Here is a 12,684-nt window from a genome sequence, read left to right as displayed (position 1 = left end):
AGGACTCTCTTAGCTTTAAGCTAAAACCCAAAGAGAGAATGAGAATCAGGGAGATGAAAATAAATTTCATGGAGAAAGAGGTAGGGTAAGTGGTCAGCATGGGCATGTCTGTATTCTCCTACTTTGGGGGTCTAACCCTGAGGCAGGGGCTTAGAAATATCCAGCTGAGTGTGGAGGAGGCTAGAAGCCCACTTCTCCTGGCTCAGCTTGGAAGGCTGCCCAATTCTGGCAGAAGTCTCACGTTGAGCAGGGCTTAGGAGCAGACAGTAGCTTTAGTGAGAAAGAGGAATCTGAGATAGTGCTGCTGGGTGTCCACAATTTGCAGATGGTGTGCCAGAAACCCAGACTTCTCTTATGCCTTCTGCCAGGCAAGCAGAAAGTAGCATGGGTGAGAGCCATGGACAGGCCAATGGGCACTGTGCCAGGGGCCAGGTGATCCTAAACCAGAGGCTTTATGGTGGACTAATTGGCAGGTAATGATGTGGCTAAGACCCCAAGGATGGGCAGAGCTAAAAACCCCAGCAAGAGCTGAAGTGCTCCCAGGTCAGCTGGTGAGAGGAGCAGGGATGAAGGAGTCGGGGTGGGAAGGTGAGACGTCAGACTCTCAAGGTGCTGAAGCAACAGATCATGAGTTTGACAGCCAACAACCTCAGCAGTTGATGCCAGTAGGGCCCTGGTGACCAGGTGTGACTAGGCACATGGCTGCAAAGGCCAGTGAGGACCCAAGCTATGGCTCACATCTCTGCACACAGATCTGAGACCCGTCTGGCCACTCCCTCGAAACTTCCCTTTGATCCCACAGGCCATCTTCGGAAGTCAAGAGTGGGGAGAGGGGCTTCCCTGATGGCGCAGTGGTTGAGAGTCCGCCTGCCGATGCAGGGGACACGGGTTCGTGCCCTGGTCTGGGAAGATCCCACATGCCGCGGAGCAGCTGGGCCCGTGAGCCATGGCCGCTGAGCCTGCGCGTCCGGAGCCTGCGCGTCCGGAGCCTGTGCTCCACAACGGGAGAGGCCACAACAGTGAGAGGCCCGCGTACCGCAAAAAAAAAAAAAATGATTAAAAAAAAAAAAGTGGGGAGGGGTAAGTTCTGATAGGACTACAACTTTCAATTGACTGAATATTTACCCAAAATGAGATGGTTTAAGACCATATAACTTTCACTGGCAAGTTGTTTTTGTTTGTTTCTCCAGAGTATTTTTTTAATCGAATGAAAGATTCTTGAAATGCTATAGTGCTTTACGATTTTCAAAAGTTTCACACACGTGATTTCATGTAATTCCATAATAACCCTTTTTCCCCCCTACCCCTATATTGCCTCTCCCCCTTCCCTCTCCCCACTGGTAACCACTAGTTTGTTCTCTATATATGTGAGTCTGCTTCTTTCTTATTTTATTCACTAGTTTGTTGTATTTTTAAGATTCCACATATAAATGATATCATACAGTATTTGCCTTTCTCTGTGTGACTTATCTTACTTAGCATAATGCCCTCCAAGTCCATCCATGTTGCTGCAAATGGCAAAATTTCATGGCTGAGTGAAATTTTATGGCTGAGTAGTATGGCAAGCTTAAATTTAGCCCACTCCCCAACAGGAATGAAAACCCACCAGAAAGTTTTCATCATTTAAAGAGAAATAACAGCTACGGATTTGTATACATACGCACACAGTGTGTACATTTCAGTAACAGAAATAAGCTCTATGAAGCAAATGGGCAGGGTGCTAAGAGAGCACAGCACAGGGGGACCAAATTTAATACGGAGGTAGAAAAAGCCTCCCTGAAAACACATTAAGTGAAACTGAAAGCAGTAGGAGCTGTCGGGTCACGATAAAGCCTAAGACAAAGTGAGAGAAGTTTAGGGTAACTTAAGAGCAGAGTGGCTGGGTTTGGGGCTGAGTCAGGCAAGAACAAGATGGTGCAGGTAGGTGGTGTTAAGATTTTTATCCTTACCTTAAGAACAACAGGAAGTCATCGAAGTGTTTTAAGCAAAGGAGTAATGTACTCAACTTGCCCTTTTAAGGTAATATATTCGACCTAGCAAATGGGTGGGGAATGACTGGAGGGGTGTGTGAACAAAGAAGCAGCCACACATTTGGAAAGCAATTTGATCATCCAGGTGAAAAATGAGGGTACCTTACAGTGGGCAGCGGAGATGGAGGGAAGCTACCGAGAGACTTGGTAATGAACTGCTAGAAGACCAGGGAAGTGAGAAAAAGCAGCCCCAGCCTTCAAGCAGATGGTGCCCTGCAGTGGAGCCCATGGCTGGAGATTGGATTTCAGGCCCCTCCTCGGCCAGGCCTCCTGCACTGGAGGGGGGCCTGGAAGGAGAAGATTAGGAGAAGAACCGAGGGGGAGTGGTTTCTGGAGTTGGCAGATGGTGGATGGTGATGCCATGTACTGAGAGGAGACAGACTGAAGGGAGGACAGATTTTCTATGTTGGGGGTAGTGGTAAGTGAATCAAGAATTCTTGGGACATTTTAAGTTTAAGACATCTACCTGAAGACATTAAACAGGCATCTGTGCACACAATTCTGGGGCTCAGAGAACTGGTGGGTAGCACTGTCAATGTACCCTTGTCAGCAGGTAGTTCTGAGAGCTGATGAGATTGGAGAAAAGACAGCACAGTTCAGAGGGGTTGCACAGTCACAGCCCATAATGTCACACTTTGCTTTATACAAGACAACATTCCAAATGTTGAGAAATATCACATAATAACCTGGATTTCCCCTTCTATGAAAAATCAAAGGACTTCCCTGGTGGCACAGTGATTAAGAATCCGCCTGCCAGTGCAGGGGACACGGGTTCGAGCCGTGGTCTGGGAAGATCCCACATGCTGCGGAGCAACTAAGCCTGCGGGCCACAACTACTGAGCCTATGCTCTAGAGCCCGTGCACCACAACTTCTGAAGCCCGCATGCCTAGAGCCCGTGCTCTGCAACCAGAGAAGCCACCGCAATGAGAAGCTCGTACACCACAACGAAGAGTAGCCCCCGCTCGCCGCAACTAGAGAAAGCCCGCGCGCGGCAGCAGACCCAACGCAGCCAAAAATAAATAAATAAAATTTAAAAAAAGCAAAAAGGAAAAATCAAGCTGTGGTAACCTGGGCCCACATTGCTATAATTAGATACTAGCTAACACTATGAACCAGGCAGTGTTCCAGGCACTTCACAAATTTAATCTAAGTAACAACTTGATTTTTATGGTTCATACGTTAAGTAAGAGCAAACGGAAGCACAGAAAGGTTGAGTAACTTATCAGAGAGCTAAGAAGTTGTGGAGCTGGGTTGCAGACCCAGGCTATCTGGCACCAGGGCCTGAGGGCTTAGACACCTGGGGTGCAGCTGGGAAGCTGCAATCCCATTTAGAAAAGCCCTGTTGCCTGCAGGGCATGGTCCCACCACTTCCTATTGTTTTCCTGTCCCCGGCAAACCCCATCCCAGTCTGAGCATCGGTTGCCATTTATTGTTTTATTTGCACTGCTGTTTTCTGATATTGGAGAATTATCTATCTATACCAAGTAGAATATTAAAAATATTAAAGGCATCTAACTTCCATGGGTAAGAATTTTAAAATTATTTATTTGTGAAATTTCTGTTTGTATGTTATCTGGTCAGATAGAATTGATAAAAACAGGTTAGTATTTAGGTTAAATATGTATGAGAAACTCATAACTATGTTTCCGTGCTTCTGAAACAGTCACGCTTCTGATACATACTTGGGATCTATCATTCCCAAGTATAAAAGATGAAAATGACACAGAGCGAAGGCAACATAATATTAAATAACTAACTTTTCAATTTCAGACAGTTTTATTTAGATAAGGTTGATCTGAGACTGAGGTCTTGGGAGACTTTGACAGTATGCTTAAACTTAGTTTCAAGTCTTGGGGGAAAAATACGGTTTATGTCAGTTTGGGGTCTTACAGTCTCTCAAGTGGAAAAGGGGGTGGGGTGACTTCGATCGCTCACCAGTCCCTTCCTTAGTAAAAGTGTGAGAGGAGGGAGGTGGGGGTGAATGTTAAACGTACAGTATTAATGAAAGGAAAAGCAACAATTATTAAAGTTAGTCAAGAAGGTTCTAGGAATGATGGCACTGACCCAGGAGAAGGAGCTGGTATTTGGAAGGGAGGCTCACTCTGGGAGCTGCAGCCCCCGGCTTCTTGCAGGGCTCCACTGGAGGGGAGGGGTGGGGCAGACTGAAAGCAGCAATCAGATAACCAAGGAAAGCCTGGGAAGTGTGGTGAGGCTCAGGCTCTGTCTGAGAGTGGGAGGGGAATCTGGCTCAGATGGACAATTTTGCTAAGCTCTGCCCCAGAGATCCCCAGGCTGGAAGTATCCTCCTGGCCTCCACCCTGGGAAGACCAACCACCCTTCTGAAGATTAACAGGGACCCCTGGAGCCCTTGTGGTCATGAGGTTCCCCTACCAGAATGCAGTCACTAATTAGACTTCTAAAATGAGAACCTCACACGTACAGTGCCAAGCAAACTGTTAAAGTAGTTAGTGCCTGGGAATTATGCTCGGGTTGTTAAAAATAAATGATTGTCCACAACCAAGTCCAAACAAGAAACCAAACGTCTGGTTGGCCTTTTTGGATTTTGACAAAACTATATCCCACCCTTGAAGATCTTACTGGACCCCATCCTAACCCACAAAGAAACCATGCATTGTGCTTCTCCTCTGCGTGGATTGGGCAGTCACCACAAATGCAGACTTGGGGAATGGGGAAGATGATGCAAAACATTTTCACTGGTGCAAAAAAAGAAATGGGTATTTGCCCTGAAAGGAAACTTTCTATGGTTGGAAGTGGTTGGGTTCTCTGTATTTGTTTCATATGAAAGTGAAGATGAGGAGAACTTGGAACTCTCATACATTGCTGATGCGAATGTAAAAGGGTGCAGCCGCTTTGGCAAACAGCTTGGCAGTTTCTCACAATGTTAAACACAGAGTTATCATGTGTCCCTGCAGTTACAGTCCTAGGCAAATACCCAGGAGAAATGAAGCATATGTCCACACTGTATTTGTACAGGAATGTTCATAGCAAATGCATGTATCTCAATAAGGTTGTTTAAAAAAAAAAGAAGTCATCTCTGGGCACAGGCTAAAAATATCTGAAAATTACTTGTAAAGTTAACATAAATATACAATTTCAGCTGTAATATGATTTGATTGTGGTGGAATCTAGACAATGTAAAAAGGGGAATGTACAAAAGTAGTCCTGCTTAAACTTCTGGGTCAAGCTTTAAAGACCGAAGACTTCTGATTTTAATTTGGTTACATTTCCTTATATCTTTCATCAGCTGTTAGGTGTCTAGTTAATACAATACTGTGATATTTTCATTTATTGTTTATTTTTTTAAAGTGGTTTTCTACACTACAGCCCTCTGTTATTAAAGATAAATAATGACACTAGTGCTAAGCTTATTAATTTGTTGACAGAATTTTTATATACTTTAATTTTCTTGATGGTATCTACTTATATTATCCTCTGGTAGCTTTTATCATGATCTTTTCCTGGCTTCCTATTTTATGGCTCATCTGCTCTAGAAATGCTCCGCAAATGCCCTCAGTCAAGAGGTATAGTCCTGGCTGTAAACAGCCCTCATTCCCAAATATAATAAGAGGCCTCTGGTGGCCTAGATGAAGCCAAAACAAATAATATTGCATATACATCAGGTTTCGAAAAGCAGTTACTGCCCAGAGTGCTGTCCTGTTGACCCTGATATTGGGAGGCTTATTTGGCCTGTACCATGGGGCACCCAATGGTAGATTGTGGGATGTTGCCCCTGTAGTCAGATCTCGGATGCTTAAAATGCAAGTGAACAGGGGATTTTAGTTGGCTCCGCGGCATGTGGGATCTTCCCAGACCGGGGCACGAACCCACGTCCCCTGCATCGGCAGACGGACTCTCAACCACTGCGCCACCAGGGAAGCTCTAAACTCATACTTTATATGGCCATTATGTTTCTTCTTCTGTGCTTACAAAATGCCTTATTCATATGTTCAGAGTAAACTCATCCGGGTTTGGTGTCCCCAGCTGAGCATCAGATAATGTCAGAACAGTCATAAATGTGCCTAGAGAAGAATTGTTCACATTATAAAAGGAACAAAAGGAGGGGAAACTATCAGTTTTCTGAGCTGCTTTGTATTCTATTCACTATAGAAAACACTGACTGGAGAATTTCAGTAGTCAGAGTTTGTGTATAGAATGAGTTTGGATCTTCATAGCCCAAAATGCAGGCAGTCTGTTGTAAAGATAAAAAAAAAAAAATCATAATATTGGGAATGATAGCTGGGAAAGCTGCTTTTTGTTTTGTTTTGCTTTGTTTTTTGACTCAATTTTATACTGCTTGTACAGTGTTGACATTTATATTTTGTGTAAAAGATTTATTTATGCAACAGCATAGGGCTGAGAAGCTGTGCCTCTCCTTGGCCCCCCTTTGTCACCGTGTCTCTCTCCTTGGAACTCTCCTTTTAGATGTGGCATACATGACAGCTTGGCAGATGTCACATCCACTCCCAACCCTTTTTCCCTTGCCTTCTTCTATAGAAGCCAGAAAGTTAAACACTCAATTTCCTATCCTCCCTTGAAGCCAGGAGTGACCATGTGACTCAGTTGTAGCCAAGAAGATGAAACCGCAAGTTCAGTGAATCAAAAGAGAGACTCCCAAAGAAAGGGGAGAGTTGTAGCTAGTCCTGCCTCAGCCTCTCTGTCCCCTTCCTCCTGCCTTGAGTTTGGATGTGATGCCTGAAAGTACGGCAGCCATCTTTCAACCATGGAGTTTCAAGCCAACACCTTAAAAACGGGACAGAAAGAAAGCTGGAGCCTGGGTCTTTTATGATGGTACCAGGCCTGGACTGCCAACTTGCTATGTAAGAAAAACATCATTTGTTTGTTTAAACAACTTGTGGCCAGACTTTCTGTTATTTTCAGCCAACCACATTCCTTTATGACACACGAGATTTCTTCAATGTGCTTCTTTCCTATTCTCAACTTCTCAGATGGCTCTTTCTCAGTCTCCACCCCCAGCTCCTCTTTCTCTGCCTATGCCTGAATACTGAGATTTCTGTGTCTTCTCTCCTTGTTCTATTCTCATTTCTTGAATAATTTTCTCCATGGGCACAGCTTCAACTGCCCCTTACATACCAACAAGTTCCAAATCTAGATCATGAATTTGGGCCTCCAACCTGAACCTGGACCATTATTTTCAAGTGCATTTAAGACATTTCCCTTTGTATGGCCCTGAAGCAAATTCCGCCTATCCATAATTAAACTCATTTTTTTCCCCAGCCAAGCCTTACTTTTCTCCCTTCTCTTACTATTTTGATTAGTTTCACCACCCACTCAGTTATCTGAGATAGAAACTTTGGAATCATCCACTCCTTGTTTACCTTCACAGGTCACATCCAGTTAGTCTCCAGGTGTTACTGAATCCATCTCTTAAATTCTTCTTAGGTCAGCTCTCTCTCCTTTATTCCCTCACCATTGCCCTGGTCCAGGTGCCCACCCTTTCCACCTGGACTTCTACCCTCTCCTCCTAATTGGTTGTGCTGCCTTCCTACTCTCCCTATCTAGTGTGTTTCAACTGCTGGGGTCAACTTTCTAGAACACATCTGATCACTTCACTCTACTATTTAAAACACCTCAGTGCCTTGGCCCCATTACCTAGGGCCAGTGGTTCTCAAATTTTACTGTGCACCCGCATAACCTGAAGGACTCGTTTAAACATAGATTGCTGGGCCACTCCTCCAGAGTTTCTGATTCAGTAGGTCTGGGGTGGGTCCTAAAATGTATATTCCTAACAAGTTTGAGGATGGTGCTGATCAGGGACCACATTTTGAGAACCACTGGTCTAGGCTAAAATTAAAACTCTTTAACATCAGGTTTAAATCATTTACAACCTACCTTCCCAGTTTCTGGCCGCTGCTCACCACGTTCCATAAGGTTTTTTGGGTTTTTTTTGGCCGCACAGCATGCAGGATCTTAGTTTCCTGACCGGGGATCGAACCCTATCCCCCTGCAGTGGAAACATAGAGTCTTAACAACTGGACCACCAGGGAAGTCCCCGTAAGTTATTTCTGAGGTCACCTGCCACTCTTATGTCCAGGTCTCAATCATTCTCTTCCCCGTGTCTGGAATGCACATCCCCCTTCTCATTCCTGGCAAACTCCCTACCAGTTCTTCAAGGAAAGTCCAGCTCCGGCTTCCCTACTGAAGAATTAATTTACTGCTTCCTCCTCTACACTCTTTTGGCACTTCATACACAGGGTACTTTAGAGTTCTGCTACTTAACTGGTGGTCCTCAACCAACACTAGGGCCATCACCTGGGAGCTTGTTAGAAAAGCAGAGTTTCAGGCTCCACCCCAGACCTACTGAATCAGAATCTGCAATTTAACAGGATCCCCAGATGATTCCCATGCCAGCTGAAGTGTGAGAAGCACTGCTGTGCAGGGCCTTGTGATTGATAGATGCTCTGATGACAGTATTTCCTTTAGTTCCTCCAGCATTCCCATGGCTCGTTATTATTGTCCACAATTTAAAAAGAGGAAACAGAGGCTGGTAGTAGCAGAGCTGCGATTCAAACCCAGGGCCGTCAGGCTTCAGAAATCTGTGCTTGCTCTCCATACTATACCCATCATCTGCCTATTACTGGTCTTCACACATAGTATTGTAATTATCTATCCATAAGTCAGCTCCCTGTCCAGGTAAGGAGATGCTGAGTGGGGCAAAGTCCTATTGTCTCTAGAAATCAAGGAAGAAAACTGCACTGAAAACAAGGAAGTACCTTTGTTCTTTCTCACTGTCAACTACAGTTCTAATAGCAACTTTGGGTAGGATGAGGTTCCTGAAAGAGTTTATACAAATTTTAAAAATATAGCAGCTTTATTGAGATATAATTCATAAATCATATAATTAACTCAAAGTATACAATTCAATGGTTTGTAGTAAACATATTCACGGAATTGTGCAATCACTACCCCAAAACGAACCACATGCTAATTAGCAGTCGCTCTCCATTTCCCCCAGACCCTCCATCTCTAGGCAACCACCAACCAACCTCTGTCTCTATAGATTTGCCTATTCTGGGTGTTTCATATGAATGGAATTGTACAATAGGTGGCCTTTTGTGACTGGCTTCTTCCACTTAGCATAATGCTTTTAAAATTCAGTCATGCTGTAGCATGTATCAGTTCTCTTTTCCTTTTTATTGATGAATGAAATTCCACTTTTTATTTATCCATTCATCAGTTGATAGACCTCTGAGTCGCTTCCACCTTTTGGCTGTTACAAATAAATAATGCTGTTAAAAGCACTGTTGAAGTTTTGGTGTGGATATATGTTTTTATTTCTCTTGGGTACTCACCTAGGAGCTGGGTTATGTGGTAACTCTATGTTTGACTTTCTGAGGAGCAGCAAGACTGTTTTCCAAGGTGGTTGTACCATTTTACATACTCAGGAGCAGTGTATGAGGATTCCATTTTTCCTACATCCTTGTCAACATTTGTTATTATCTGTCTTTTTTAAAAATTCAATTTATTTAAACTAAAAAAAAAAAAAAACACCCCAAAGCCTGTGTTTTTTATTATAGTCATTTTAGTGGGTATGAAGTGGTAGCTCATTGTGGTTTTGATTTGCATTTCCCTAATAACTAATGATATTGAGCATCTTTGCTTATTGGCCATTTGTATATCTTCTTTGAAGAAATGTCTACTCTGATCTTTTGCCCATTTTGAAGTTGGGTTTTTTTATTTTATTGTATTGAGTGGTAAGAGTTCTCTATGTGTTGTGGGTTGAATGTGTCTCCTCCAAAAGATCTGTTGGAGTCCTTGCCCTCGACACCTCAGAATATGACTTTATTTGGAGATAGAATCTTTACAGATGTAACCAAGTTAAAATGAGGTTTCATGGTGGGGTTAATCTAATATGGTGGGTGTCCTTATAAAAAGGGGAAAATTTGGACACAGAGAGACATGCATACAAGTAGAACATCATGTGAAGATGAAGGCAGAGAACAGGGTGATGTAGCAGAAGCTAAGGAATGCCAGAGATTGACAGAAAATACCAAGAAACTAGATGAGTGGCATGGAACATTTTCTTCCTCGCAGTCCCCAGAAGAAATCGAGATACCTTGATCTCAGACTTCTATCTTCCAAAACTGTGAAGCAATAAATTTCTGTTGCTTAAGCCACCCAGCCTGTGATACTTTGTTATGGCAGTCTCAGGAAACTAGTACACTATATATTCTAGATACAAGTCCCTTAACAGATTATATGATTTGCAAATATTTTCTCCCATTCTGTGGATTGTCTTTTCAGTTTCTCAATGGTATGCTTTGAAGCACAGAAGTTTTAAACTTTTATGAAGTTCAATTTAATTTTGACTCCTCTGCAGGGTTAGTTTTTAACGGCAGCCTTTGAGATTTATTCTGATCCCAGGAGGGGTCTTCTTAGCGGTTTCTTTCCCTAGTTCTCACTGGTAAACTAGCTGACCTGTGTTTGTCGACCTCTTGGAGCTACCAGCCTTCCCTTAACTGTCTACCACCATTGTGGTGGACACTTTGAACATCTCCACACTCTGTTAGAAATAAAGGCAGTCAGCTTTACAAGCAGGGTGCTATGCTGGGGTCGTAGGCTCTGGTCTTCTTGACCCGCCTTTTTTGGTGTGGAACGTCTGCCAACCAAGTAGGGGCTGGCTGGAGGAAAGGTGCCTCTACCTCTCAGCGATACTCACCTGGAAATTAGCCTAGGCAACATGGAGTCGTGGGGGCATGCGAAATGCTGGTGGCCTGCCCTTCCCACGGAGACCTCTTTGCCTGGGAGCAGGGGAGTCCCATCTTCTTGACCACATCCACTTGGAGTGTAGCTTCTGTCACATTGAGTTGGGAGGGAAAGTGAGGTAGAGCGTGCATAGTGGTTTAAGTGCTACAGACTCTGTTCTTACTAAGTTTCAGCAGATTTTTTTGAATAAATGTTTCTTTACTTATTATACGCCCTTAGGATAATTTCTAGAGACTTTAAATGTTGTTATTTTTAAAATAATTTTCACCAATTACACTTGTTTTGCTGAGGTGGGGGTCTGTGAAACTCTTTACACCACTATTCCAGAAGTAATTTATATACTTTTGATAAAAAATGGGATCATAGCAGTTGTGGAGGTAGGGGTAGGGGTGGGGTTAGGGATAGCAGTAGCAGAGTAAGTCAGGAATAAAAGATTGGGTAACAACCCATCAGGACTTCCAGTTAGCGAACAAGAGAGAAGCAGTAGGTGTGAACAAAACCAGGAATCACTAAAGAAATTTGGAGGCTTTATAACTTCCCCATTCCTCTGTTTTTCAATATATCCCTTCTGCCTCCCATACTGATAATCAGTCAGATAAATATTCATTACCTACTCTGTGCCAGGCACTTTGCCTGGTCCTAGGGATAGAGTTAGGTTAACAAGATAGACTTGGTCCTTGCCCTCAAGGAGTGAAAAATAAATCCCTTTGGGGAATCAGGAAAGGCATCATAGATGAGGTAGCATTTGATCTGGACTCAGAAGCAAGGAGAGGGTTATTGCTGAACCTAGATTTAGACAGAAACCCAAAAGCTAATGATAAGATCAGGGAAAGTCACTGTTATGTAAGATGCCAGGAGATCATTAAAAATATGATTTAACACATTTTGATGAAATTTTTCAGGTCTAGGCAAATTCAAAACAGGCCATTTGTCATTGGCACCCTACGTTCTAGCCACTTTGTCTCTCCTTTCACTTTCAAGTGACCTTGGGCCTTCCAAAACTACCTACTAAGGCATCTTACCCCAGCTGGTCCTCTCCTCTGGGCTGGATTCTTGGCTAGATTCTTGGACCTCACCAAATAAGGGATGGTATCTAATTTTGAAGAGTCCATAATCTGGGACAGGGAGGTAAAGAGTCAAGTAAACAGTAAAGTACTCTCACAGAGGTATATCAAGGAGGTAATGGGGGCACACAAGAGCCCATCTAACTCAGACTGGGCTTATTACCAAACCAAACTTGGGTCCACTTGCCCGCATGCAGTAAAGCACTCTACTGACACCTGGTTGTGGTGAAGGATAGTACAGCGTTCATTGCAGGGCCAAGCAAGGAGTCCAGGGCAGCTAGTGCTTGAAAGACCAGAATTCCCCAAATGGTTTCAGGAAAAGGTTTTTAAAGATAGGGTGAGGTGTGTGATCAACTCGTGGACATTCTTCTGATTGGTTGGTGGTGATGATCAGAAGTCAACATCATCAACCCGGTTCCAACCGGTCTAGAGTCTACATGTTGTGGGCAGCATACAGTTAATTTCTTCCACCTGGTGGGGGTTTCAGTATCTGCAAAACAGCTCAGAGGACATGGCTCAGAATATTATCCATAGCCCTTGAGAAGGAACCAAAGGTCCTTGACTTTGTTTAACGGCTACAACTATTATTTTGTCTTGCTTGACTGTTTTCCTTTCTGCATTTTCTCACTTCTCTGATTAAATTTATTCTTTGACTAGGACTTCCCTGGTGGCGCAGTGGTTGAGAGTCCTCCTGCCGATGCGGGGGACACGGGTTCGGGCCCTGGTCTGGGAGGATCCCACATGCCGCGGAGCGGCTGGGCCCGTGGGCCACGACTATTGAGCCTGCGCTCTAGAGCCCGCAAGCCACAACTACTGAAGCCCACATGCCACAACTACTGAAGCC

This window comes from Stenella coeruleoalba, assembly GCF_951394435.1.
Source record: "Stenella coeruleoalba genome assembly, chromosome: 5".
In the NCBI taxonomy this organism is placed as follows: domain Eukaryota; kingdom Metazoa; phylum Chordata; class Mammalia; order Artiodactyla; family Delphinidae; genus Stenella; species Stenella coeruleoalba.
The sequence above is the reverse complement of the archived record's forward strand: the minus strand, read 5'-3'. Positions refer to the sequence as shown.